This window comes from Rhinolophus ferrumequinum, chromosome X (genome assembly GCF_004115265.2).
Source record: "Rhinolophus ferrumequinum isolate MPI-CBG mRhiFer1 chromosome X, mRhiFer1_v1.p, whole genome shotgun sequence".
NCBI lineage: Eukaryota > Metazoa > Chordata > Mammalia > Chiroptera > Rhinolophidae > Rhinolophus > Rhinolophus ferrumequinum.
In genome coordinates, this window is record NC_046284.1 from 86,611,523 (window position 1) to 86,638,348 (window position 26,826).

The window sequence follows — 26,826 nt, forward strand, 5'->3', positions numbered from 1 at the left end:
AAACCTCTGGTTTATAGTCAGTCAGAAATACAGGTTTGCAACTGGTATCTGAAGTGGTGGGGGAGGGACAGTCTTGTAGGACTGAACCCTTAATCTGTGGAACGGCCATTTGAATGGCATTTACCACCTTGCTATTGCACATTATAATTGAAGCTACCTCTATGAATGAAGGACACAAAGTGATCTGAAAACTACTGAAATACCCACAATGTCTAGAATGATGTCGGAGAAGTGCCCTAATGGCGTTGGCAGTGTCCAGAAGAGTGCCCTAACAATGTGGAAATGGTTTATACAGGATCATGCTGCTAGGGGAACGCAATGAGGAGATACTCAACACGCAGAGAGCCTTTTTTCCCTAGGACGGACTCTGAACTGAGGAGCAGCTGGTTTCTATTGTCACTTGGACAGTGCCTTCTAAATAGTTCTCAACTGATGGGCAAAGTGCTGCTTGGTTTGTGGTGGCTGATCCACAGTGAATGGATAACATCGTCTTTGAAAGGCCACCACTCTGACGAAAGAAGGTAAAACCAAGTCAGCTCAGTGGTCTGAAGTGCAGGCTGTTTTCCCATCAGTTATGGAAGACCTGAACAGTGGTAAAAGTCCCTATGTTTGGGTTTTCACTGACTCCTGGACAGTAGCCAGTGGCCCGGCCCTATGGTCAGGCAGGAGAACAATGGAAACCTGGCCTATTAAAGGGACAACCTCGTGGAAATTTGAGGGGTGCATTAAAATAGGACCTGTTGAAGCCCATCGGAAGAATTCCTGCCACGTTTGGAAGGTGATTAGAATCAATAAGCAGATATTGCCCTGTACTCGCTTAAGGTGGCCACCTAGGTCCATGAGATGTGTGGACATGGGAGTCTGCAGCAATGCAGAGATGGGCTGAATGTAGACACTGTCCTCTTGCACCCTCTGAGGCACAAAATGCCAATAACAGCTGTCTGCCAACAAGAAAGACGGAGACTGCAGATGGCTGTGTGGCAGACTCCCTGGGGGGAAGACCCAGAACATAGCTGGCAAGTTAGACTGATGCTGGGAGCCGTGGGGAGGGGCTACAAATGGATCCTGCCAGGAATAGATGCGGACCCTAGACTGGGCTTTGCTTAGCCAGTGGTAGATGCAAATGCTCTGAGAGCTATAAAAGACCTGAACAGAAGGTACTGCACCAATTTGGACGGCTACCATCATTTCTTCACACTAAGGAATACACTTTGCAGCCCATAATGTCCAACAATGGGCAGCGATAGCCTCCTCAGAATGATAGTTTGATAGAGAATTGGAATGGGGAAATAGAACAGTGGTTGTCTAAAACAGGGAGATAAAGCATGAAGGGCTGGCTTACACGCCTTCTTAACTGTGTGCTCACACTCAACATGAACATGAGTGGGGCTGAAACAGCATTTCTACTAGATAGGAGACATGCTGGTATTCTTTCTTCCCCTCATCAATCAAATGTTCCCCCTACTTGATGAAGTGGTAGCAGGTCAAGGGCTGCAACTACAAGGACTGGAAACAGGGGTGATTCCTAAGCAAGAAACTGTAACTCTGTTTTTCACCTTTATGTCAGCATTCCTAAGGGCCTGATGGGGCAAGATGTGCCCTCGCACCTTCTGACAAAATTGGGATTAACAGTGAATGCAGTTTTATTGCCTGATGGTAAAGATAGCTCACTGGTTCTGCGCTTGTGTGACTTTCCTCTACGTGAACAGCAGTGCACCGAGAAGGAGGCACTTGCTAGACTAGTACTGCTTGCTGCCTGCAATCTAGAACAGCATAGTGGCCAAACCTAATGTCCCTTCCAGAGGTGGAAAAGTTTGGGTATAAATGGAGAAGAGGAAAAATAGTAACTGAGGCTAAGGGAATGAATAAAGGGGTTATGTTATGTAATGAGGGAAATCCAATATTATATTAACCCCTTGAAAGAGGCTAAGAGCAAGAGATGATACTATCTCTTAACTCCATTATACGAGATGCCTGAAGAGGTGAAGCCATATGTTTGCTGACACCACTCCTGCTTTGGGAACCTCACGAGATAGAATAGAAGCCTGCAAACCTGAGTGGTCTCACCCTGGGAGACATTTTCATTATGATATCATGATGGACTGGGTAGTTATTAATTACTGAATGAGATTCTAGTTACGTGCCAGTATCTTTTACTTTTATGATTGTTTTTCCATAAAAGATCCGTGTTCAAAGGCGAGGGGGTGGCCTGTAGTACAGTAATTTATAATAAATATATATTTGGTCTTCATCTCTGTTTCTGGCACAAAGCTCCTAAAAACCTTAAAGTTTCCTAAGTGATGAGAGCAAGAAAGTTGTATTTTGTTATGTTAATGAGGTGACTTTTGGAACTCACCTGAGGATGGGGCAATTCTCCCTTTGACTATTACCTTTGCCCCAAGCCACCCCAAACTTTTATGATCACATTTTACTATATAAACCAGGTGCTCCCTGAAATCTCTGCGACCTTTTTGAGGCATTTGAAGCAGAATATAAAGAGTGGGTTCATCTTCTTTCTTAATCTTCCCGGTGGTTGGGATGTTCCACTTATATCATATGTTGTTGTTTTTTCTATTACTGATGTGTTCCATTGTTTTAAAATGTGAACTTGTGTGTAAATGTGCAGATTCAATGTCCTTGTGATTAGAGGGTTGGAACTGTCAGCCTCACCCCCTTGATTACTGGGGAGGCCCAGGAGACTGAGTTCAATCATTAATGGCCAATAATTTAATCAGTCACGCCTATGTAACGAAACCTCCATGAAACCCCAAAAGGACAGAGTTTGGAGAGCTTCTGGGTTGGTGAACCCGAGGAGATCTGGGAAGGGTGACATGCCTGGAGAAGCCATGGAAGCTCCACTCTTTTTCCCCCCAAACCTTGCCCTATGCATCTCTTCCATGTGGCTGTTCCTGAGTTACATCTTTTTATTTTTATTTTATTTTATTTTATTTTATTTTATTTTATTTTATTTTATTTTATTTTATTTGGTGAATACTGGGGAACAGTGTGTTTCTCCAGGGCCCATCAGCTCTAAGTCGTTGTCCTTCCATCTAGTTGTGGAGGGCACAGCTCAGCTCCAAGTCCAGTCGCTGTTTTCAATCTTTAGTTGCAGGGGGCGCAGCCCACCATCCCATGTGGGAATTGAACCTGCAACCTTGTTGTTGTGGGCTCGCGCTCTAACCAACTGAGCCATACGGCCACCCCCGAGTTATATCCTTTTAGAGTACACTGGTGATCTAATAAGTAAAATATAAATTAATTAATTTTTTTAAATAAGGGAAAATAAATATATACTCAGACAAAGGAAAATTCAACGAACTTGTTGGTAGCAGACCTACACTTAACAAGTGGCTAAGGTAGTTCTTCAAAAAACAGAAACTGAGAAACGAAAGAATCATGGAGCATCAGGAAGGAAAAAGACTCAAGGAGAGGAGCAGGAATATGTGTGTATACACAGACTATCCTTTTCCTGAGTTTTCAGTATCACATTTGATGATTCAAACAAAAATCGGGAAGATAAGGGGGCTAAATAGAAGTGAGTTTTCCACATTTCACTAAAAGTGGTAAAATGTTAGTACTAGTATTTTTTAAAATAGAAGGATTTTGTTGTTGTTGTTGTTTTTTAATTCAGGTATAGTGAGGCCAACAGATCCGGAGACAACTGCCATTGGAAAGAGTTTGTTAGACTCATAGGTTCCCAGTGGAGGGGTCACACCAGGAAGCACCAGGGTCAATAAAGAGACAGAGGAAGCAAGGGGAAAGCATGGGTGTTATGGACTGAATGTTTGCGTCCCCCACCACCAGAATTCACATGTTGAAGCTTTAACTCACCGGTGTGGATGTACTTGAATATGGGGCCTCAGAGGAAGTAATTAAAGTTAATGAGGTCATAAGAGTGGAGTCCTGATCTGATGGGATTGGAGTCCTTATAAGAACAGATATCATAGGCAACAATATTGTATTATAATCATCAAACTTGCTAAGAGACTAGATCTTAATTATTTACACCACAAAAAAAAAAAGAAATGACAATGATGTGACATGATAGAGGTGCTAGCTATTGCTCCAATGGCAGTCATAACAATATTGTAATGTATTATATCAACACGTTGTTCACCTCAAATTTACACAATGTTATATGTTCAAATATATTTCAATAAAAAATAAAATTAAAAAACACTTCCTTGGACTTTTAAATTATAAATTCAATTTAATTGTTGTATAACTACTCAGATCATCAAACTTCATCTTATTTGAGTTTTGGGTATTTGTGGTTTTCGAGGAATTGGTCCATTTCTTCCCAGTTGTCAAATTTATGAGCATAAGATGTTTTGTAGGGTTCCCCCCCCCTTTTTTTTTAAGGAGGGCACAGCTCTCACTGACCCATGTGGGGGATCGAACCTGCAACCTTGGTGCTAGCAGCACCACACTAACCAACTGAGCTAAACCGTCACCCTAGATCATTTATATTTAAGGTAATTATTGATATGTTAACACTTCAGTCTTCCAATTTATTGTTTTCTGTTTTCTGTTTGTATAGTTCTTGGTCCTCTGTTTCTTTTTGATTCTTGGTCTGTTAAGTGGTGCATGACTGTGCTTACATTTCCTGGTTTACTGCAAAGGATACAACTCAGGAACAGCCAGATGGAAGAGATGCATTGAGCAAGGTAAAGTGGGGGGAAGGAGCTTCCACATGCCCTCAAGGTCCACCACACTCCCAGCACTTCAATGTGTTCATCATCCTAGAAACTCTTCAAATCTCCCTGTTCAAGGGTTTCTAATTTGGAGTTTACTCTCCACCCTCCCTCCCCTCCCTGAAGGTTAGTAGGTGGTGGTGCTGAAAAGTTCAACCCTTTAATCACTTGGTCTTTCAGGTGACCAGCCCTGTAACGGTGACCTTTATCTTCTATTTTGAGATTTAAACCTCTGATAAAATTCGATTTGACAGTGGCTGGGGTTGGCAATTTTTGAAAGCTCTTTTTCCTTTCTTTGCTTCACTCCTCTACCCCCAAACCTTGATGACTGTGTTTACTGTGTATTTATTATGCATTCCAGTTCCAATGATTTCTGTTTACGTGGGGCTCTGCCTAGCCTGGTGACTTGAGAGAGGTTTTTGCATTTGTATGGAATCTACTTCTTACTCAAAGGCAGACCAGCCCCTGGGAAGCGTGTTTTTTTTCTGGAGCTGCCTGGCCAACTTCTTTTTTCTTTGTTCTGGCTCTCATTGCATGCCTATGAAACCTTTTAGTGGTATTAAGAGCAGGAAGGCAATCTTTGTGTTAAGGAGTCCACTGTCTTCCCTTAATGCTTTTCTTCCCACCAACCACGCCTCTGGGCGAGCAGCTGGAACTTTTGCATGCATGCTAACAGCCCCATCCTGATGCTATCTATGGGGCTCCCCCTCAGTCATTCATTAACATAGACTCAGGTGTGATGAAAGGGGCTCCTTATGAATAATGAAAGACATTCCTGTTACTCACAAAATTCCAAGGGTTTTAGGAACTCTGTGCCAGGAACTGGAGACAAAAACAAAATACATATAGGTATTTCTTATGATACCATACAACCTAAAGAAGAAAAATCATACAATCATATTAATTCCTGGGGGAAAAGTATTTGACAAAAGTCCAACACACATTCTTGATTAAAAAAACAAACAAAACCAAACTTCTCAGCATGTTAGAAATAGAGGACTATTACCTCAACTTGATAAACGGCATCTACAAAAAATCTACAGCTAACATTATATTATTGGTGAAAGACTGAATTATTTCCCCCTAAAATAAGGGACAGGGCAAGAATATCTACTTTCACCATTGGTATTCAACATAGTACTAGAAGTTTTAATAACCACAATAACACAAGAAAAAGAATACTAGCATACAGGTTGTAAAGGGGTAAAAAAAACTGTTCCTATTTGCAAGTGACATGATTGCCTATGTAAAATTTCCGAAGAAATCTACCCCCCAAACCTCCTTGAATTAACCAGGGAGTTCCGCGAGGTTGCTGGATACAAGATCAACATGCAAAAACAATCCATTTCTATATAGTCACAGTGAACACACAGAAACTGAAATTTTAAATAGAATATGATTTACAATCAATCCTAAGAAAATGAAATACTTGGGTATATGCACTTAACAAAATATGTAAAGGAGACTCACATGATTTACAGATTACAAAATTCTGATAACATAAATAACTTCAATAAATGGAGAGGCCTAGTGTATTCATGGATTGGAAGGTGCCACAGATGCCAATTTTTTCTTAATCGATGTATAGGTTTAATGCAATTTCTATGAAAATCTTAATGTTTTTTGTAGATACACATAATAATTTTCTGAGATTTATATGGAAAGCCAAAAAAATTAGAATAGCTAAAACTCTTTTGAGAAAAAAAAATAAGAAAATGGGAGGAATCACTCTACTCAATATTAATGCTTATTATATAGCAACATTTATCAAGACAGCGTGGTATTGGTAGAAGCACAGACACATAGATCAATGGAACAGAATAGAGAGCCCAGAAAAACCCACAAACAAGTATGGCCAATTTATTTTTGACAAAGTTGCAAAAGTGATTCAATGGAGGATAGCCTTTTCAACAAATGGTGTTGGAGCAAGTGGGCATCCGTAGGCTAAATAAATAAATAAATAAATAAGCAAGCCTCAAATATTATACAAAAATTAATGCAAAAATGTGAAATGTAAAACTGTAAAGCTTGTAGAAAAAAGTATAGGAGAAAATTTTTAGAATCCAGGGATAGGCAAAGAGTTCTTCAATTGGACACCAAAAGCATGATCCATAAAAGGAAAAATTGATCAAAATTTAAAACTTTATTCTGTGAAATCCCTTGTGAAGATGAAAGATGAAAAGGCAAGTTACAAACTGGGAGGAAATATTGGCAAACTACATATCTGACAAAGAACTAGTTTTCTAGAATATACAAAGAACTCTTAAACTCAAGAGTATACCAGAGCTTTGTCGTACCATACTTTGGGCCCTCCGCTGGAAAAATACAATCAAATCTGAAATAATGCCTTTTTAATTGTATCCTTCAGTATTATAGATGTAGGACAGTACTGTATCATACTCTGTGAATGTAAAATATCTTGTACCTGCTTTAGGATACGTAGTTGTGACCATGCTTTATCAGAGCTGTTTTTAATGATGTTATTCTAGAATGTTTTCTTTCCAGATGATGATTGAGAAGTTACTTTTAAAAAAATGTTGCTAGGTACCACAACAGAACTTTGCTGTTTTCTGAGCTTTTGTTTTTTACCTTTTTCTGTTTTTTAATGGAGTATGCTGGATGTCTCTATAATTTTGTCCAGATGACTGCAGAGCCTGGAAAAGCTGTTGCTGCTATTGATGCATAATATACTGCTATTGGTCTTTATATATACACATTCAAATTATATATATATATATATATATATACATGTATATGTGTATGTATACACACACACACACACACACATATATATATATAAAATTTGAATTTTTGGAAACTTTAGCTGTGCTGCCAACTTTGGAAAAAATATCCCAGTTGTACCATGTTGGGTTGGCATTGTACAGAAATTAACAGCTATATTGGTCTAGAAATGTTAAACATAATTTTTTTTCATTTGTACAGGGGTAATGCATTGTATTAAATATGTAAGGTCTTATCTACACGGTTTTGATTACAGAACAAATAAAATATTCTCTAAATTAAAAAAAAAGGTATAAAAACAATCTAGTTATAAAAGACATTTCACCAAGGAGGACATACCGATGGCAAATAAGTACATGAAAAGATGTTTGACAACATTAAACATCAGTGAAATACATATTCAGACCACTATGAGATATTAGTATACACGCCAGAATGGCTGAAATAAAATAGAACACCAATGCTGGCAAGGATATGGAGACACTTGGTCATTCATAAAATGGTACAGCTACTCTGGAAAATAATTTGGCAGTTTCTCATAAACTAAACATATACTCCAGCGATTGCATTCTGGGACATTTATCCCAGAGAATATACCGGGGGTGCCAAAAAAACATATCCACATGACTTGTATATATTGAGTATTACAATTTTAATACAGTTTTTTTCTTTCTTAAAATGTGTATACATTTTTTTGGCACCCTCTGTATATGTAATATGAATTTTTAAAAATAAAATGTGGGCTTTTTTAAAAGATAGTTTTTTCATAAGCCTTAAAAAGTAATTTCTGCAGATTACAAAATGTTAGTTAGATAGAAATGACAGTGTGAGGTGAACCTCTTGAAATCTCCCCTGGAATTTACAACAAATTGAACAACAATAACTCCACAAAGGACTTCCTGGGCAGCAGACAGGCAAGACTAAGAGGCGCACTTCTAAAATCATCTAAAGGTGGGCAAATTAGGTTAGTGGGGGAGAAGCAAAGAGGACGGAGATGCAGGCTGGGTATGTGCAGGACGCAGACCTAGCTCGGAGCTCCCGAGCTCCCAGCATTCCGGAGCAACCACAGCCAGGGAGAGGGAAGAATTCGGACTGCTAGCCCTTATGGCCCACAGTCCCACCTGAGGGACCAGCGTATAATATGGCTGAACCCAACGCTCACGGCAGAGACCTCGGAAAAAAGACTAAGGGAAGAAGGGCGAAAACGGTGGTTTAAGCCCTCACTGCCAAGCAGAGGACGGAAGGCATAGGCACTGAGACTAGCCGACCCCTCCCACCATTTCAGAACTCAAACCCCCCCACCTCCCAGTGCTAGAAGAGGACCTATAGCAATGTCAGGTCAAAAGAACAGAATATTTGCAGTTCTGAGAACTGTGACCTGCAGCCACGGACTCCCCTACCAACTAGTTCCAGCAAAATGGAGGGAGCCCTGGGGGCTGTGGTGCTGGTCGCCGCCATTGCTCTGGGCCACCTCTCACAACCCAACCCCGCCCCCAACCCCACCTATCTTGGCGGATCCCTGCAGGGGTAAACGGAGCCGCTGAAACACACAGGCCCTGAATCTGGTACAGGAAGAGCTTCAGAACTTCAGAAGCTCTCCACATCCCCCAATAGAGGCTGTGCCCTGAGACCCAGGCAACCTACTCACAGAGGAGAAGCCCGCCTTCCAAGGAATCTCCCCATTGTGTGAGAAGCCAGGACAGTGCAGAGAAAATATAACACTACAGCATGAGAGAGAATTAAAGGCTGCAGCTGGAAAGAAAAGAAAGCACTCCACCAACACGTACTGGAAAGCAAAGGAAATACCTCTTCCTATCAACCTGTTGCAGGACCCACTCCTGTAGATGCCCAGGAAGAGAAATAATAAATCATTAATTGCCATGAATAACCAAAGTAACAAGGCAGCTCAGAAAGAAAATGAAAAGTCTCCAGAAAATGAACTAAAACACATGGAAATATGTGATTTAAATGACAGCGAATTCAAGATTGCAGTTCTGAAAAAACTCAATGAGATGCAAGAAAACACAGTCAGGCAGTTTAATGAACTCAGAAACTCAATCAGAAAACAAAATGAACATTTTACCAAAGAGATTGAAATTTTAAAAAAGAACCGAATAGAATTTCTGGAGATTAAGAACTCAATAAAAGAAATGAAGAATGAAATAGTCAGCTTAGGTAATAGAGTTAACCAGATGGAGGATAGAATTAGTGACATCAAAGATAGAAATCTGGAAATGACACAGATGGAAGAAGAGAGAGACTTGAGAGTTAAAAGAAATGAGAAAACTCTATAAGAACTTTCTGACTCCATTAGAAAGAGCAATATAAGAATAATGGGCATACCAGAAGAAGAAGAACGGGAGAAGGAAACAGAGAGTATAGTCAAACAAATACTCGACAAAAACTTCCCAAACTAGTGGAAAGAACTGGATCCTCGAATCCAAGAAGCAAATAGAACACCTAATTACCTCAATCCGAACAAGCCTTCTCCAAGGCACATTGTATTGAAGCTGTCTAAAATCAACGACAAAGAAAGAATCCTCAAGACAGCCAGGGAAAAGAAGATGGTAACCTACAAAGGAAAGCCCATTAGATTATCATCAGATTTTTCAGCAGAAACTCTACAAGCCAGGAGGGAGTGGAACCAAATATTCAAACTATTGAAAGAGAGAAATTATAAGCCAAGAATAATTTATCCAGCAAAGATACCCTTTAGATATGAAGGAGGAGTAAAGACCTTTCCAGACATACAGAAACAGAGGGAATTTTCTAACACACGACCTGCACTACAAGAAATACTGAAGGAGGCTATTCGAACAGCATAAATAGGGACAATTTGTGGCAACAAAGACATAAAAGAGGGGAGAGAAGATCTGAACTGGCATAAGGGAATGGAGAAAGTAAGCAGGCTGAAGAAAATGGAACACTTTAAATATGAAACTTTCTTTTACATAAACTTAATGGTAACCACTCAAAAAAAAATCCAGAACTGAAACATATAACATAATAAAAGAAGAAACAGAGGGGAAAATCATAGAATGCCAAGACACTGAATTAATAGACAGCAACAAAAAAGGCAAAGAAACAATGGAGACACCATCCTACCAGAAAACCAGAGATAGAATGACAGGAAATCCTTATATATCAATAATCATCCTAAATATAAATGGAATGAACTCACCAATAAAAAGGCATAGAGTAGGAGATTGGATCAAAAAACTAAACCCAACCTTATGCTGTCTCCAAGAGACACATCTCAGCTACAAGAACAAATATAGACTCAAAGTGAAAGGATGGAAATTGACACTCCAAGCAAATGGTATCCAGAGAAAAGCAGGCATACCCATACTGATATACGATGAAACCGATTTCAGGATGAAAAAGGTAACAAGAGACAAAGGTGGACATTTCATAATGATAAAGGGGACTATACAACAAGAAGACATAACAGTCATCAATGTTTATTACCCCAATCAGGGAGCACCGAAATATACCAAGCAACTACTAACAGAACTAAAGGTAGAAATTGACCAAAACACAATTATACTCGGGGACCTAAATACAACATTGACAGCTATGGATAGATCATCCAAACAGAAAATAAGTAAAGAAATATCAGCCCTATTTGACACATTAGATGAAATGGACATAATTGACATTTATAGAACGCTTCATCCTAGAACATCAGACTATACATTCTTTTCCAGTGTACATGGAATATTCTGAAGAATAGACCATATATTGGGACATAAAACTAGCCTCAGCAAATTTAAGAAGATTGAAATTATGCCAAACATATTCTCTGATCACAAGGCTTTAAAATTGCAAAAAGAACTGCAACAAGAAAGCAGGAAAAACCACAAATATGTGGAGATTGAAGAACATACTTTCAAAGAATGACTGGATCAAAGAAGAAATAAGAGGACTGGGGCTGGCCGGTGGCTCAGGCGGTTGGAGTTCCGTGCTCCTAACTCCGAAGGCTGCCGGTTCGATTCCCACATTGGCCAGTGGGCTCTCAACCACAAGGTTGCCAGTTCAACTCCCGCAAGGGATGGTGGGCTCCGCCCCCTGCAACTAAAATTGAACACAGCACCTTGAGCTGAGCTGCCGCTGAGCTCCCGGATTGGCTCAGTTTGTTGGAGCGCAGCCTCTCAACCACAAGGTTGCCAGTTCGACTCCCACAAGGGATTGTGGGCTGTGCCCCCTGCAACTAGCAACGGCAACTGGACCTGGAGCTGAGCTGCGCCCTCCACAACTAAGACTGAAAGGACAACTTGAAGCCGAACGGCACCCTCCACAACTAAGATTGAAAGGACAACAACTTGACTTGGAAAAAAGTCCTGGAAGTACACACTCTTCCCCAAAAAAGTCCTGTTTCCCTTCCCCAATAAAATTGGGGAAAAAAAATAGGAGAGATCAAAAGATACATAGAAAAATGCAAATGAAAATACATCCTACCATAATTTTTGGGATGCAGCAAAAGCAGTTTTAAGAGGGAAATTTATATCACTACAGGCCTATCTCAAGAAATAAGAAAAATCCCAGATAAATAACCTCATATTACACCTTAAAAAACTAGAAAAAGAAGAACAAATGAAACCCAAGATCAACAGAAGAAAGGAAATAATAAAAATCACAGCAGAACTAAATGAAATAGAGAACAAAAAGACAATAGAAAAATTTAATGTGACAAAGAGCTTGTTCTTTGAGAAAGATTAATAAAATTGGCAAACCTTGGCTAGACTCACTAAGATAAAAAGAGAAAAAACACAAGTAAACAAAATCAGAAATGAAAGAAGGGAAGTTATCACGGATGCCACAGAAATACAAAGGGTCATCCAAGAATACTGTGAAGAAGTATATGCCACCAAATTCAATAAGTTAGAAGAAATGGACAAGTTCTTAGAAACATATAGCCTTCCTAGGCTGAACCATGAAGAACTGGAAAATCTAAACAGGCCGATCACCAGTAAGGAAATTGAATCAGTCATCCAAAACCTTCCCAAAAGCAAAAGTCCGGGACCAGATGGCTTCACTAGTGAATTCTACCAAACCTTCAAAGAGGATCTAATACCAATCCTGCTCAAACTCTTCCAAAAAATTGAAGAAGAGACAGTACTCCCTAACTCATTTTATGAGGCCAACATTACCCTGATACCAAAACCTGGTAAGGACAACACAAAAAAAGAAAATTACAGACCAATATCTCTGATGAATACAAATGCAAAAATCCTAAACAAAATTCTAGGAAATCGAATGCAACAATGCATTAAAGAGATTATTCATTACGACCAAGTGGGGTCCATCCCAGGGGCACAAGGATGTTGCAACATCCACGAATCCATCAATGTGATACATTACATAAACAAAATAAAGGACAAAAATCATATGATTATATCAATTGATTCAGAAAAAGCATTTGACAAGATACAACATCCATTTATGATTAAACACTTAATAAAATAGGTATAGAAGGAAAATACCTTAACCTCATAAAGGTCATATATGACAAGCCCTCAGCTAATCTCATAATTAATGGTGAAAAACTGAAGCCCTTTGCTCTACGTTCAGGAACACGACAGGGCTGTCCCGTATCACCTCTGCTTTTCAACATAGTTGAAAAGTTGGAAGTCCTTGCCAGAGCAATCAGGCAAGAGAAAGAAATAAAAGGCATCCAAATTGGGAATGAAGAAGTTAAATTATCACTCTTTGCAGATGACATGATGCTATATATAGAAAACCCTAAAAACTCCACCAAAAAGCTATTAGAAACAACCAACGAATACAGTAAAGTTGCTGGCTACAAAATCAACGTACAGAAGTCCATTGCATTCCTATATACTAACAATGAAACCTCAGAAAAAGAAATTACAAAAAAACAATTCCTTTTGCAATTACAACAAAAAGAATAAAATACCTAGGCATAAACTTAACCAAGGATGTGAAAGACCTATATACTGAAAAACATAAGACATTTTTAAAAGAAATTGAAGAAGACACAAAGAAATGGAAAGACATTCCATTTTCCTGGATTGGAAGAATCAACGTAGTTAAAATGGCCACATTACCCAAAGCAATATACAGATTTAATGCAATTCCCATCAATATCCCAATGGCATTTTTTGAAGAAATAGAACAAAAAATCACCAGATTTGTATGGAATCACAAAAGACCCCGGATGGCCAAATGCTTTTGCTCTCATCAAATGCTTTTTCTGCATCAATTGATATAATCATATGATTTTTGTCCTTTATTTTGTTTATGTGATGTATCACATTGATCGACTTGCATATGTTGAACCAAACTTGTGCCCCTGGAGTGAACATTACCCTGATACCAAAACCTGGTATGGACAACAAAAAAAAAACATTACAGACCAGTATCTTTGACGAATACAGATGCAAAAATCCTAAACAAAATTCTAGCAAATCGAATACAACAATGCATTAAAAAGATTATTCCTCACAACCAAGTGGGGTTCAAAGTAATCCTAAGAAAAAAGAACAATGCTAGAGGTATCACACTCCCTGACTTTAGCTTGTAGTACAGGGCTATGGTAATCAAAACAGCATGGTATTGGCCAAAAAACAGACACACATACCAGTGGAATAGAATTGAGAACCCAGAAATAAACCCACATAAATATGGACAGATAATTTGTGACAAGGTAGCCAAAACATACAATGGAGAAAAGAAAGCCTCTTCAATAAATGGTGCTGGCAGAATTGGAAAGCCACGTGCAAAAGAATGAAACTATACTGCTGTCTGTCACCATGTACCAAAATTAACTCAAAATGGATCAAAGACCTAAACATAAGATCTGAAACGATAAACTTCATATAAGAAAATATAGGTACTAAACTTATGGACCTTGGGTTCAAAGAGGATTTTATGAATTTGACTGCAAAAGCAAGGGAAGTAAAGGCTAAAATAAATGAATGGGACTATATCAAACTTAAAAGCTTCTGTACAGCAAAAGAAACCATCAAAAAAATAACAGGCAACCAACTGAATGGGAAAACATTTTTGCAAACGACACCTCCAATTAGGGGTTAATATCCAAAATATATAAGGAACTCATACAACTCAACAACAACAACAGCAACAAAAAACAACCAAAGGATCAAATTAAAAAATGGGCAGACAACCTGAAGAGTCATTTCTCCAAAGAGGACATACAGATGGCCAATAGACATTTGAAAAAATGCTCAACATTGCTAATCATCAGAAAAATGCAAATAAAAATCACAATGAGATATCACCTCACCCCAGTCAGAATGGCTATCATCAACAAGACAAATAGTAACAAGTGTTGGAGAGGCTGTGGAGAAAAAGGAACCTTCATACACTGTTGGTGGGAATGCAGACTGGTGCAGCCCTTATGGAAGGCAGTGTGGAGGTTCCTCAAAAAATTACGAATAGAATTACCATATGACCCAGCAATCCCTCTTCTGGGTATCTACCCCCCAAAAATTGAAAACATTTATCCATAAAGATATATGTGCTCCAGTGTTCATTGTAGCTTTATTTACGGTGGCCAAGACATGGAAACAACCAAAGTGTCCTTCAGTAGATGAATGGATAAAGAAGATGTGGTATATATTCACAATGGAATACTATTCAGTGGTAAGAAAAGATGAAATAGGACCATTTGTGACAACATAGATGGATCTTGAGATTATAACGCTAAGCGAAATAAGTGAGACAGAAAAAACAGAGAACCATATGATTTCACTGATAGGTGGTATATAAACCAAAAACAACAAAAGTACAAGAGATACAAATGAGAAGCAAAAACTCATAGACACAGACAATAGTTTAATGGTTACCAGAGGGTAAGGGGGATCAAATATATGGTGATGGAAGGAGAACTGACTCTGGGTGGTGAACACACAATGGGATTATAGATGATGTCATATAGAATTGTATACATGAAATCTATGTAACTTTACTAACAATTGTCACCCTAATAAACTTTAATTTTTTAAAAAAAGATTAGTTAAAACTATTTAATAGGAACAATCTTGAAGAAGCAGGCGTAAATTTGATTTGGAGGATCATAGCAAAATGCAACTGGGCAGGACTTCTCCGGGAAGTTCAGACTGGATAATCTGTACCTCCTCTAGAGATTTTGAATCAAAAAGAGAACTGATGGAACATTCTGCCCTCTTTCAAGGCACGAGCCACTTCTGAAAACTGGCAGCTTGCCACGCAGGCTATGAGATATTTATTTATATTTAAAAATAGCTTTTCTTCTTCAGTGTAGTGGAAATGCCCAGAGACCAGTCACTGAAATCCCTCCCTCACACAGGTGCAGAATAGCTTTATTGACCTCTGGATTTATCCATCATTCCAAATGTCATTCAGGTGGTTATTGAAATCCACAAGCATTTCATAGGACCGACTATCCAGGACTGACGCCGAGATCCTCTTGGCCATTGGCCAGTCTTCACAGTAATCACTATGGGTCTCTGCACTGCCATTTGTTTTCATGGTGTTCCTACATGTGGATCCTAGGTACCACACAGTCTATTGTAAAGTTAGTGTTGTCTACCCAGATGATAGTTATAATTATATATGTGTGTGTAACATAAATATTTGTTATAAATAAAATACATATGAATATGCATATATCAAAATATACAGAACAAGATAGACATATCTTTTATATATATATCTTATATAGAATACATAAATATATAGAATAAGATTATACCCCAATAAATTAAAGAAAAAACAAACAAACAAAAAACAATTATCACCCCAATAAATTAAAAAAAAGAATAAGATTATATAGATATATATCGATATATATAGATATATAGATATAGATAGATATAGATATATAGATATGTATAGATATAGATATATGAAGATAGATATATGGGCATCTTTCTAAATCTTAAGATGAAGACAGTGATCATAAAATGACTTACTTGCATAATGGTGAAGTGTCGTGGCTGATTTGCTTTATGTACAAATATGAACTGATAGAGATACGTACACTTCTATATATCTCCAAACATAGTGGACACAATGCTTTAAGGAGTGTTCATGGAGATGGAGTAAAAGTAAAGAGGTAAAGGGAAAAAAATACACATAAAAAAGTAAATTTTAAAAAGCGATCAAATATATGTTGATGGAAGAACTGACTCTGGGTGGTGAACACACAATGTGATATATAGATGATGTATTACAGAATTGTACACCTGAAATCTATGTAACTTTACTAACAATTGTCACCCCAATAAACTTTAATTTAAAAAAAAGCGAGAAGAGGCATGTTTATCATTACTACAGTTCGCAAAATGACCTTTTAAAAGTTTTTAGTATCGAAATTTAAACACATGGACAGAGGGTAATAAGAAGTATAATGATCTGGCATGTAACCATCACAAGTTTCAACAATTTTCGTGAAAACTATTTAAACCCCACATAAATCACATAGATATAACATCTTTATACCTATATGATTAACTTAATCTATGCAGTTTTATGGTTTTTGCTTTTGGATTTACAGCATCTATTACTTTGGAAAAATTACTTGAATTGAGAGATAGTTTCCATAGGATAGCATGCATCCATTTTGGTGATTAGTAGGTGTATTTTGACAGAAGTTTACCCGTGTAATCACCACCATGATCAAGAGACAGAGGATTTCATCACCTTGGAGAGCTCCTTCCTGCCTCATTGTGTCCCCACTTTCTTCTTCTTCTTCTTCTTCTTATTACTAGCTTCAGGTGCACAAAACAACATAGTGATTAGACATTTACACCCCTGACAAAGTGATAACCCCAGCAAGTCTACTGCCCCTCTGACACCGTACATAGCTATTATAATACCAGTGACTATATTCCCTATGCTGTACTTTAAATTCTGTGACCATATAGTTTTTAAAATTATAGTTGACATTCAGTATTATTTTATATTGGTTTCAGGTGTACAGTGCAGTGGTTAGGCATTTATATAATTTATGGAGTGATCCCCCTGATACATCTAGTACCCATTTGACAATCTACGTAGTTTTTACAATATTATTGACTATATTCCCCATACTGTATTTCACATCCCCGTGACTATTTTGTAAATACCAATTTGTACTTTCTAATCCCTTCACCTTTCTCACCTACTCCCCAACCCCCTGCCATCTAGCAACCATCAGTTTGTTCTCTGTATCTGTGAGCCAGTTTCTGTTTTGTGTGTTTGTTTATTCTGCTCTTCAGTTTCCACTAGTTGTATGTTTTTATATCTATATTTAACTACATAAGCAAGAAGAGAGATTTCTCCAAATTTACACTCTGAGCTGCAGTTCCAAAACCCCTAAAAACTGACCCCGTCTTGCCTCCCCATCCTAGGGCACAAAGACCAGCCATCAGAGAGGGGCCAGCTCCTCTGCCATGGGCACAGGACGTACCCTTTCAACCTGCTGTCTGGTGGCCATGGGCAAGCTGTGACTTCACAGCTGCTAATGAGGATGCCTGTCCACGTCAAATAGGCAAGAAAAAGAGGACAGATAAAAAGCAGAAGGGATCTAAGTTACAGCAACTCACCAAGACACTGGCTTTTATCAAGAATGGCGACTTCCATTAGTGATGGTGGCTAGAGTTCAGGAAGCCAAGTTATGAAGCTCTGTGGGTGCAGGAATGGAGAGTCTGTGGGTGAGTGATGACAGATGAGTAGGTGAGTGATGGGCTATCTGTGGAATGAATGATTGGATGTTTAGGTCACTGATAAAGTTTCATTATTTCTTTGGCTTCTTTTGCCATATTATTTTATAAAGTATTCCTAGTTGAAATCTGGCTGTCTTTTCCTTTATAGAGAATAGTGTGGCAAGAGCCCTGTCCCCAAATTTATATAGCTATCATTGTAAATTTCCTTTTAAGGTTTGACATTTAGTTTTTTTCATGTTTTCCATCATTTTTTAAAACTTTTTTTAAAAATTTTGTTTTTAAGGGTGTTTTCCCAGGACCCATCAGCTCCAAGTCAAGTAGTTGTTTCAATCTAGTTGTGGAGGGCGCAGCTCACAGTGGCCCATGCGGGGATTGAACCAGCAACCCTGATGTTAAGAGCACTGCGCTCTAACCAACTGAGCTCTAACCAACGAGCTTGTTGTTAAGAGCACCACCGCGCTCTAACCACCCCTCATGTTTTCCATCTTTAACAGCTGGAATTTATTCTGCATTTTGGTGTGTGCTGGCTAGAACTTCCAATGATATGCTGAATTAGAATGATGAAAGCAGACATCCTTACTGTGTTCTCAATTTTAGGAGGAAATCATTTAGTCTTTCACCATTAAATATATCAGCTGTAGGGTTTTTATTTTGATTGAGATGAGAAAGTTCCCTTCTATTCCTAGTTTGCTGAGAGCTTTTGTCATAAAGGCTATTAGATTTTGCCAAATGGCTTTTTGACATTAATTGCTACTTTTCTTCTTTAGCCTTTTGATATGGTGGATTATGTTGATAGATTTTTGAATACTGAGCCACCCTTGTATATCTGGAATGAATCTCACTGGCTCGTGGCATATAATTCCTTTTCTACATTGCTTGATTCAATTTGCTAATAGCCTGTTAAGGATTTCTGTGTCTTAGTTCATGAGAGATACTGATCTTTTCTTTTCTTTTCTTGTAATGTCTCTGTCTGGTTTTGCTATCAGGGTAATACTGGCTTCATAAAAAGCATTGGGAAGTATTCTTTCCCCTTCCATGAGTTCACTGTGATACCTCCGATTGTATACCAGCACCACAGGGTTTATTTTCGTTTCCTCCCTGTACATATTTGTAACTGCCTTCTCTGATAGTCAGGGACCTGGGTCCCAATATCTTTAATATAGTTGCTATGGAAGGTAACCAATCTCCTGGCACACTGCTCTCCCCACCTGACCTTGCTTAAGCACCACCTCCCAGCTCTGATCCCTCAAACTGGCAACAAGCACTTTCTGAGGTGGATACTTCCCCATCCCCCACCTCCTCTCCTCAGCCTCTGACATCCTGTGCCTCCACGCATCCTCCACCCCCATCCCACCAGTCCACCCCACGCCCACCCTGCACAGACACACCTAGCCTGCTAAGCCCCATCTAATGTCCCTTGGACTGAATTATTCAAGGGAAGAGGAAAAGGAAGAAGAAACTCATTTTGTTTTTCTCTCCGAGATATATTGTATTTTTATTTTTTAGGTATTCTACAGTTTTGGTTAGAATGATCTCTTTGAGCTTAAGGTTCTTGAGAGTTGTTTTATTTCTCAGAGCACTTTAGTTATTCGTTCCTTATTTTATTACATTATAATTAGATAATATTTTCTGTACATTTTTTATGCTTAAAAAATATTTAGGTGTTCCTTGGCCAATTCTTGTGAATGTTTTATAGTAACTGGTAATAAGATGTATTTTCAGTTTTTAGCTTACAGAGTAATATATACTGAGGGTGCCAAAAAATGTATACAAGTGGACACTTTGGTCAACGTTGCCCAAGCAGTAGTTTGCCATAATCAGAAGTGTCTGGACGCTGATGGTAACCACTTTGAGCACCTCTTGTAGTTGCAGAAGTCAAACGTGACTTGTATTCATCTTTTGTTATCAGTATATATTGAGCATTACAAATTTTTTTTTTATTGAGGCACAATGTGTAATTCCAGGACTTTTTTCCAAGTCAAGTTCTTGTCCTTTCAATCTTAGTTGAGGGTGTCGTTCAGCTTCAAGTTGTTGTCCTTTCAGTCTTAGTTGTGGAGGGCGCAGCTCAGCTCCAGGTCCAGTTGCCGTTGCTAGTTGCAGGGAGCGCAGCCCACCATCCTTTGCGGGACTCAAGGAATTGAACTGGCAACCTTGTGGTTGAGAGGACGTGCTCCAACCAACTGAGCCATCCGGGAGCTCAGTGGCAGCTCAGCTCAAGGTGCTGTGTTCAATCTTAGTTGCAGGGGGCGGAGCCCACCATCCCTTGCGGGACTCAAGGAATTGAACTGGCAACCTTGTGGTTGAGAGCCCACTGGCCCATGTGGGAATCGAACCGGTAGCCTTCGGAGTTAGGAGCATGGAGCTCTAACTGCCTGAGCCATCGGGCCGGCCGAGCATTACAATTTTAATACAGTTTTTCTTTCTTAAAATATGTATACATTTTTTTGGGGGGGCACCCTCTGTGCATTCATGGGATGTAAAGTACAGCATAGGGAATAGAGTCAATGGTATTGTAACAGCTGTATGCCCCCATCAGAGAGGTAGTCGATTTCGGGGTTATCACTTTGTGAGGGGTGTAAATGTCTAACTAGTACATTTCTTTGTACACCTGAAACTAATAATGAAGAAAGAGAGAAAGAGAGAAAGAGAGAAAGAGAGAAAGAGGGAAAGAGAAAAAGAAAGAACCACCTGAAACACAGCTGTTGTTGGTGCTACCTCCAAGCCTCCACAGCCCTGAAAGATGGGTGTCAGTTATTCTTTTTTCAGAGCTGGGAAAACAAAGGTATGGGGAGTAACTCACCCGAAGCTCCTCAGCTGGGGAAGAGCAAGGGAGAGAGAGCACTGACACTTGACCCCTGGTTGGCCTCCCAGTGAAGCCACCATGAAGCCTTCCTCCCACAGTGCAGTCGCCACATTTAAAGAGTCTGCAAGGAATGCGTGGTTTTGAATAAATATTCTAGTTCATCTGGAATTGCTATGTTAAGAGGACAAGGGTTATTCATGTTCCAAAAGTAAAAGATGATTAAGGTTAAGATCACATCAAAACAGTTTGATGTCTTTTTTGCTTCACAGGGTATCTCAGTTTTTCAGGGCCTGATGAAAATCAGTTAGCATTACAATAATATAATCAGTAATACCAGCCAAGAGATGGCTCAGCGTTTTAAAATATTTTTATTGTAGGAGCCTATTTTAGTCTCTAAATTCTTTGCTTTGTGCTTTTAAACTTAAGCCAAATAGAAAGATAGCAGCAGAATAGCTTCAATGTAGTCATTACCAAGATAGAGGCACTGGAATTAAATAATCCTGTATAAAAAAAAGATTCTTTTTTTTATAATTAAAGTTTATTGGGGTGACAATTGTTAGTAAAGTTACATAGATTTCAGGTGTACAATTCTGTAATACATCATCTATAAATCCCATTGTGTGTTCACCACCCAGAGTCAGTTCTCCTTCCATCACCATATATTTGATCCCCTTTAGCTTCATCTACCACCCCCCCCGAAAAAAAAAGGTTCTTAAAGATTAGTTATCCTAACACTTTTCAGAAATAGCAAAGTCTAAAAAATTGGCATATTCTTCCCTGAAACACAAAGAAATGAAACCTCTTTCGTCTTCCCTTTTTTTCCTTTTACCTGTCTTTTTTTTTTCTCATTCTTCCTACTTACTCCCATAGCTTTTACCTTCCCTCTGCTTTCTAATGTGTCATCATAAGAAAATTTCACTTTATAAAAATGTTACCAGCAACGCAGTTTTTTTAAAACCAAATTTAATTTAAACCTGAGAAGAGTCTGAATTTACTCTGCCATAGAAAAATATAGAAGTAAGCAGGTAACCATGTGTTAAAAGAAATTTAAATGTTTGGATAGTAATATTGATTTAAGTATATGTCTCTGGGAGCGGACGGGTGGTACAGTTGGTTAGAGCGCGAGCTCTGGGCAACAGGGCTGCCGGTTTGATTCCCACATGGGCCTGTGAGCTGCGCCCTCAGCAACTAGAATGAAGTCAATGAGTTGTTGCTGAGCTCCCAGGTGGCCAGATGGCTCAGTTGGTTGGAGTGCGCATGCTCTCAACCACAATGTTGCAGGTTCGAGTCCTGCAAGGGATGGTGGGCTGCGCCCCCTGCAACTAACAAGGGCGACTGGACCTGGAGCTGAGCTGCGCCCTCCACAACTAAGACTGAAAGGACAACAATTTGACTTGAATGGAGCTGATGAGTCCTGGGAAAAACACACTACTGTTCCCCAATAAAAAGTCCTGGAAATACACACTATTCCCCAATAAAGTCCTGTTCCCCTTCCCCAATAAAATCTTTATATATATATATGTACATATATATATATATACATATATATGTCTCCAGCAACAGAAAGCTGTTTTACTTACACCACTTGAGGTGTCACAAAAAGTGACTATGAATATGCAGCAACTATATAAAGGATAAATGTCAGAATGCAAAGGACCTTTAAATTTAAATGTATAAGATTGTTCTATCCAAAAGCATACTTAACCTTACATTTATCCTTTTATAATACTGGAGCTCAATGTGGAGCCCTTATTTTGCTTATACATATTCCGATTTTATCTATTTGCTTCTACATTGTTATTAGGGGAATTCCAAAGTTGTAATAATGGCATATGACTAATGGAAAAACATTTGTTTTTGTGATCTAATTTTTTAAGCAAAATATTTTCTATATGAACCACATTAACCAAGATTTAATAAGAAACTTACAGCAAATGGTACCACTTAAAATTCTGTATTCACTAGTCATTCACGTTTGGACTGTCATTTTCTCTAAAATGCTAATAAGTTTCTAAGATACAAGGCCTGCATGTTCATATGTAAACTGAAGGCAAATGGCTCCCACAGGTGCCCTGGCCACATTGCTTTTCTCCACATAGGTCGCACAGTCAAGGCTTGACCCCAATCACCTGAGTCCTGGCAGAACACCCTGCAATCCTCCTCTGGAACATGGGAGTCTTGTAAGAAGCTGTCACAAGGCCTCCATATCTCCCAGAAGCCTTGCTGTCTTGTTGGAGTCTCCCACAAAGCCATTTCTCACTTGTCTCCCTTGGTTCAAATGAGGCATGGGCCTTTCTGCTTTGATGCCTCCCTTAGGGTACAGCTGCAGGCTTCTGTGTAACTTTATAAAACTGCTTGTCTGTAGTTTAGAGGAGGGTTCTCAATGACAGTGACCCACCACACATGTTTTCTGTCGTCCACCCCTATGATTCAGTGTCATCCTGTAGGGACTAGGCACATGGGGAGTGACACACTACGGACCTTGCTTTTACTGTCTGTGTAAATAATAAATCCTTATGGTTCATTGTTTCCTTACCAGCTGAATCTATAGAAACATGACAAGCCAACTGAACTGCACTACTGCTTAGGGACTGCTTAACCACTTGACAAATTGGCACCCCACGTGGGGCCAGTATAGTCACAATGCCTTTTTGGAGAAAACATACGGACCGTGCAGGCCAAGTTAGGGGATATGAGGAGAATCCCTGTGACCTGGCAGTGCACGCTCTTATTCTTTTCAGGGCACTGCCATCTGTAAAGAACACTCATGGGGAACAGTCCCCCCACACAATTTGTCACCAGTGGACAAGTCAAGATTTAGCGCAAGTACCTCTACCTTCTGACGTCCAGAGCTTTCACTATAGAGACGATGCCCTGTTGGTTGGCAAGTCCAAAGCCTTAGTCTCAGCAGCGCTGACTATGGTGGCATGAGGAAGGAAAATAATTTTTCCTTCTATTCTTTTTAAGTTCTGGCTGGACCCGTAATCAAAGGAACATGAGACAGATTACAGTGGAAATGACCCAATTTAATATGTATGTACACACAGCAGTGCCACGAGAATATGGGATCTGAGGATAGATCAGGCAGTTAAGGCTTAGTGCCATCTTTCACTAAGGGGTGAGGGGTGGTGGTCTGGGACTTCAAAGGCCAGGAAGACAATTCACCTGGAGATGGAAAAGCAAATGTTTGGTAAATAAATGTTTGCTGGGCCACCTTTAACAATGGGACACAGAGGGACTTTGATCAAATGGGGCTTGCTAGGTTCCTCCCTGTCCATTACCTTTGGTTCATATTAAACTATAGTTATCTACAGTGACAGCTCCCTTCCTTGAGCAGGTCCTCTATCTAAATTCCTTTTAGGCAGTTAGGGGCAAGGGGAAAAGATTTTTCTGAGTCTTTCGTTTCTTAAAAATAACCAGAATCAATATCCCAAAAGGCATATTTTGGGGTGGCAAAAGGGTACCCCTTAATGTCTGACCATCCCCGGCAAAATCCAAAGTCCTGATTGCTAAGTGGTTTTTTTGGACCTAATGGGTGGATTTACAACACCCAGTCCCTCTGGAAGCCAAGGAACAAAACCCACTGTCTCCTACAAAGTACAGAACTCTATGTTTCTCATACAGAAACCATCACTGCATACCAGACTATCACTTCTGGCAAAGTCTTGTGATTAAAGAGTCCCCATTACACTGGGCATTGGCTGCACCTGCTCCTAATAGAGTGACATCAGACCTGTGACACCCTTTCAGGTTATCAGCTGTGCCTCCCCACAGTTGATATATGTTGAAATTGTGTCATGTTTTGCTTGATGGACACACATCCAAATGATTGTAACGGATGTTGTTACAAGCACTGGGATAACAGTTTTAAGCATACATAATACTTCTTCTGATTGTGTGGGATGTTTCCAGTGGAGAAATTCTATAATTAAAACAGTAGCAGTGGGATAAGACAACCAGGAGTCCACCTGGCTTTCCCAACCCACTATTTGGTGTCACTAAAATCACACAAGAAGGGGAGGGGCGGCTGATCATTGTATTAAACACCTAATGGAGGTGGCAGTACTTTTTGAAAACATCCAAAAGATTGCCCTCCCACTTAGGCTGGTCAGGCCTAGTGAGCCTTTTGAAATACAAGTGTCAGTGACTGACAATTATGCAGACTGGAGCCTGTGGCAATAAGAAGTTGCCCCTAGGCCACAGTCTCCCTGTGGTTTTACACATGCCACTTGCCTTGATACATTAAGATTCTTGAGGATAACTGGACCTAATTCAAGGACAGATAAGCTAAGTTAAAGTCTGATGGGGTACCATGGGCCACTTCCAGCAGTGCAACCACCAAGAAAAACCTATTTAAAATTTGCGCGAAGCATGCAGACCCAGGGAAAGAAGCTCCTCCCCTGAGGGCAGCACGAGCACAGATGGAGCAGGAGGCACTGGAAAAGTGAAAAAAAAGTGCACCCATTTCCCAATCCACGTCTCCCATCCCACACCCACAGGCACGGGATGGGACCAGGGAAGCAACACACATCTCTGGCACCGGCAAAGACTGAGATGGTGCTTCATTTGGCACCAGGCAAACAAAGCAGACAAGAATGACATTGCAAGGTCTCTGAAAACTAAATTGTCATTGGAACCACAGCCCGAAAAGATCAGGACCTGCATACTAAATCTAAACAGGATGACTGACTGCTAAGATAGATTTAAATAAAATCCTGAGCTTCCTAACATAATAGACAAACTGTCCAGGATACAATAAAAATCTGGTGTCATACCAAAACCCCCAAAATTACAATGTGAATGAAAAAACAATCAACAAAAGCCAATACCAAGATTAATCAGATGTTGGAATTACCTGACAAGGATTTTAAAGTAGTTATCATAAAAATGATTCAGTAAGAAATTACAAATCAACTTGAAACAAATGAAGTAGAAATTCTCACCAAATATAAGATCTAAAAAAGAACCAAATGGAAATGATAGGACTGAAAAATACAAGTGAAATTTTAAACTCATTCAAAAGGATCAATGGCAGAATGAATTTGACAGAGAAATGATTTTTTTCTTTTCTTTTTGTAAATAAATGGAGAGCTGCATCATGTGATTAGAACAGTCAACATCGTAAAAAAAAAAAGACAATTCTCCTGCAATTACTATGAAAATACTAGCAAAAGTTTTTCATAGATATAGACAAGCTTTTTCTAAAATGAACATAGAAAAGCAAAGACTAAAATAGCTAAAACCATTTTGGAAAACAAAGAAACAAGCAGGAGGAACTACTCAACCTGATATTACGTCTTATTACATAGCTACAGGAATCAAGTGAGTGGGGCATTTGCAGAGTGATAGACGCACAGATCAATGGAACAGAACACAGAACACAGACATATATGCTCAACTGAGTTTTGTCAAAGGAGCAAAAACAATTCAATGGAAGAAGGTCAGCCTACTGTATCGATAATCAATAATATCGATTGCCGTGCACTGGACTACTTGAGAGGGGCTCAATATGCAAGACACACCACCACAAGCCGAATGTAGAAATTGAGAGGTTTATTACAAACCGAAAGTGACAGTAGAAAAGAGAGGACAGAGAACGAGAGGATAGTGCATCATACCACCAGGGCCCAGTCAATTGGAATCGCAGAAGCAGCACCGGCCCTTCATCAGCACCGGCGAAATATCTTGCAGCAGCAGAGGCGGCCCGGGGAACAACCGTGCCTGCCCCTGTTCTTCTGGGGTTTTAAGGACTTCACTAACAACAGTGGCAAGGAGCCAACAAGCATACGTGTCAGCAACACAAGGACCTGGTCCCGGATCTGGCTAGGAGCCGGGGCCGGTCCTTGGTATGAGATTAGATGTGTTGGAGCTCGGCCCAGCTGCGCTAAGGCGAAGGCCAGGCTCCACATCCTGTTTT

At 39.5% G+C, this 26,826-nt stretch overlaps 1 protein-coding gene across 3 annotated transcripts in view; it reads right to left on the reverse strand.

Moving 5' to 3' along the window:
* ZNF157 (zinc finger protein 157) overlaps positions 1-26,625 on the reverse strand; it is a 63,969-nt gene extending 37,344 nt beyond the window's left edge. For 2 of the 3 annotated variants that reach the window (XM_033105773.1, XM_033105787.1), the window contains exon 1: positions 26,528-26,625. The gene's annotated coding sequence lies outside the window, so the exon portion shown is untranslated. The remainder of the gene's footprint in view (positions 1-26,527) is intronic. The other variant, XM_033105751.1, reaches the window with a different exon arrangement.
* Between the last annotated feature and the right edge of the window lie 201 nt (positions 26,626-26,826).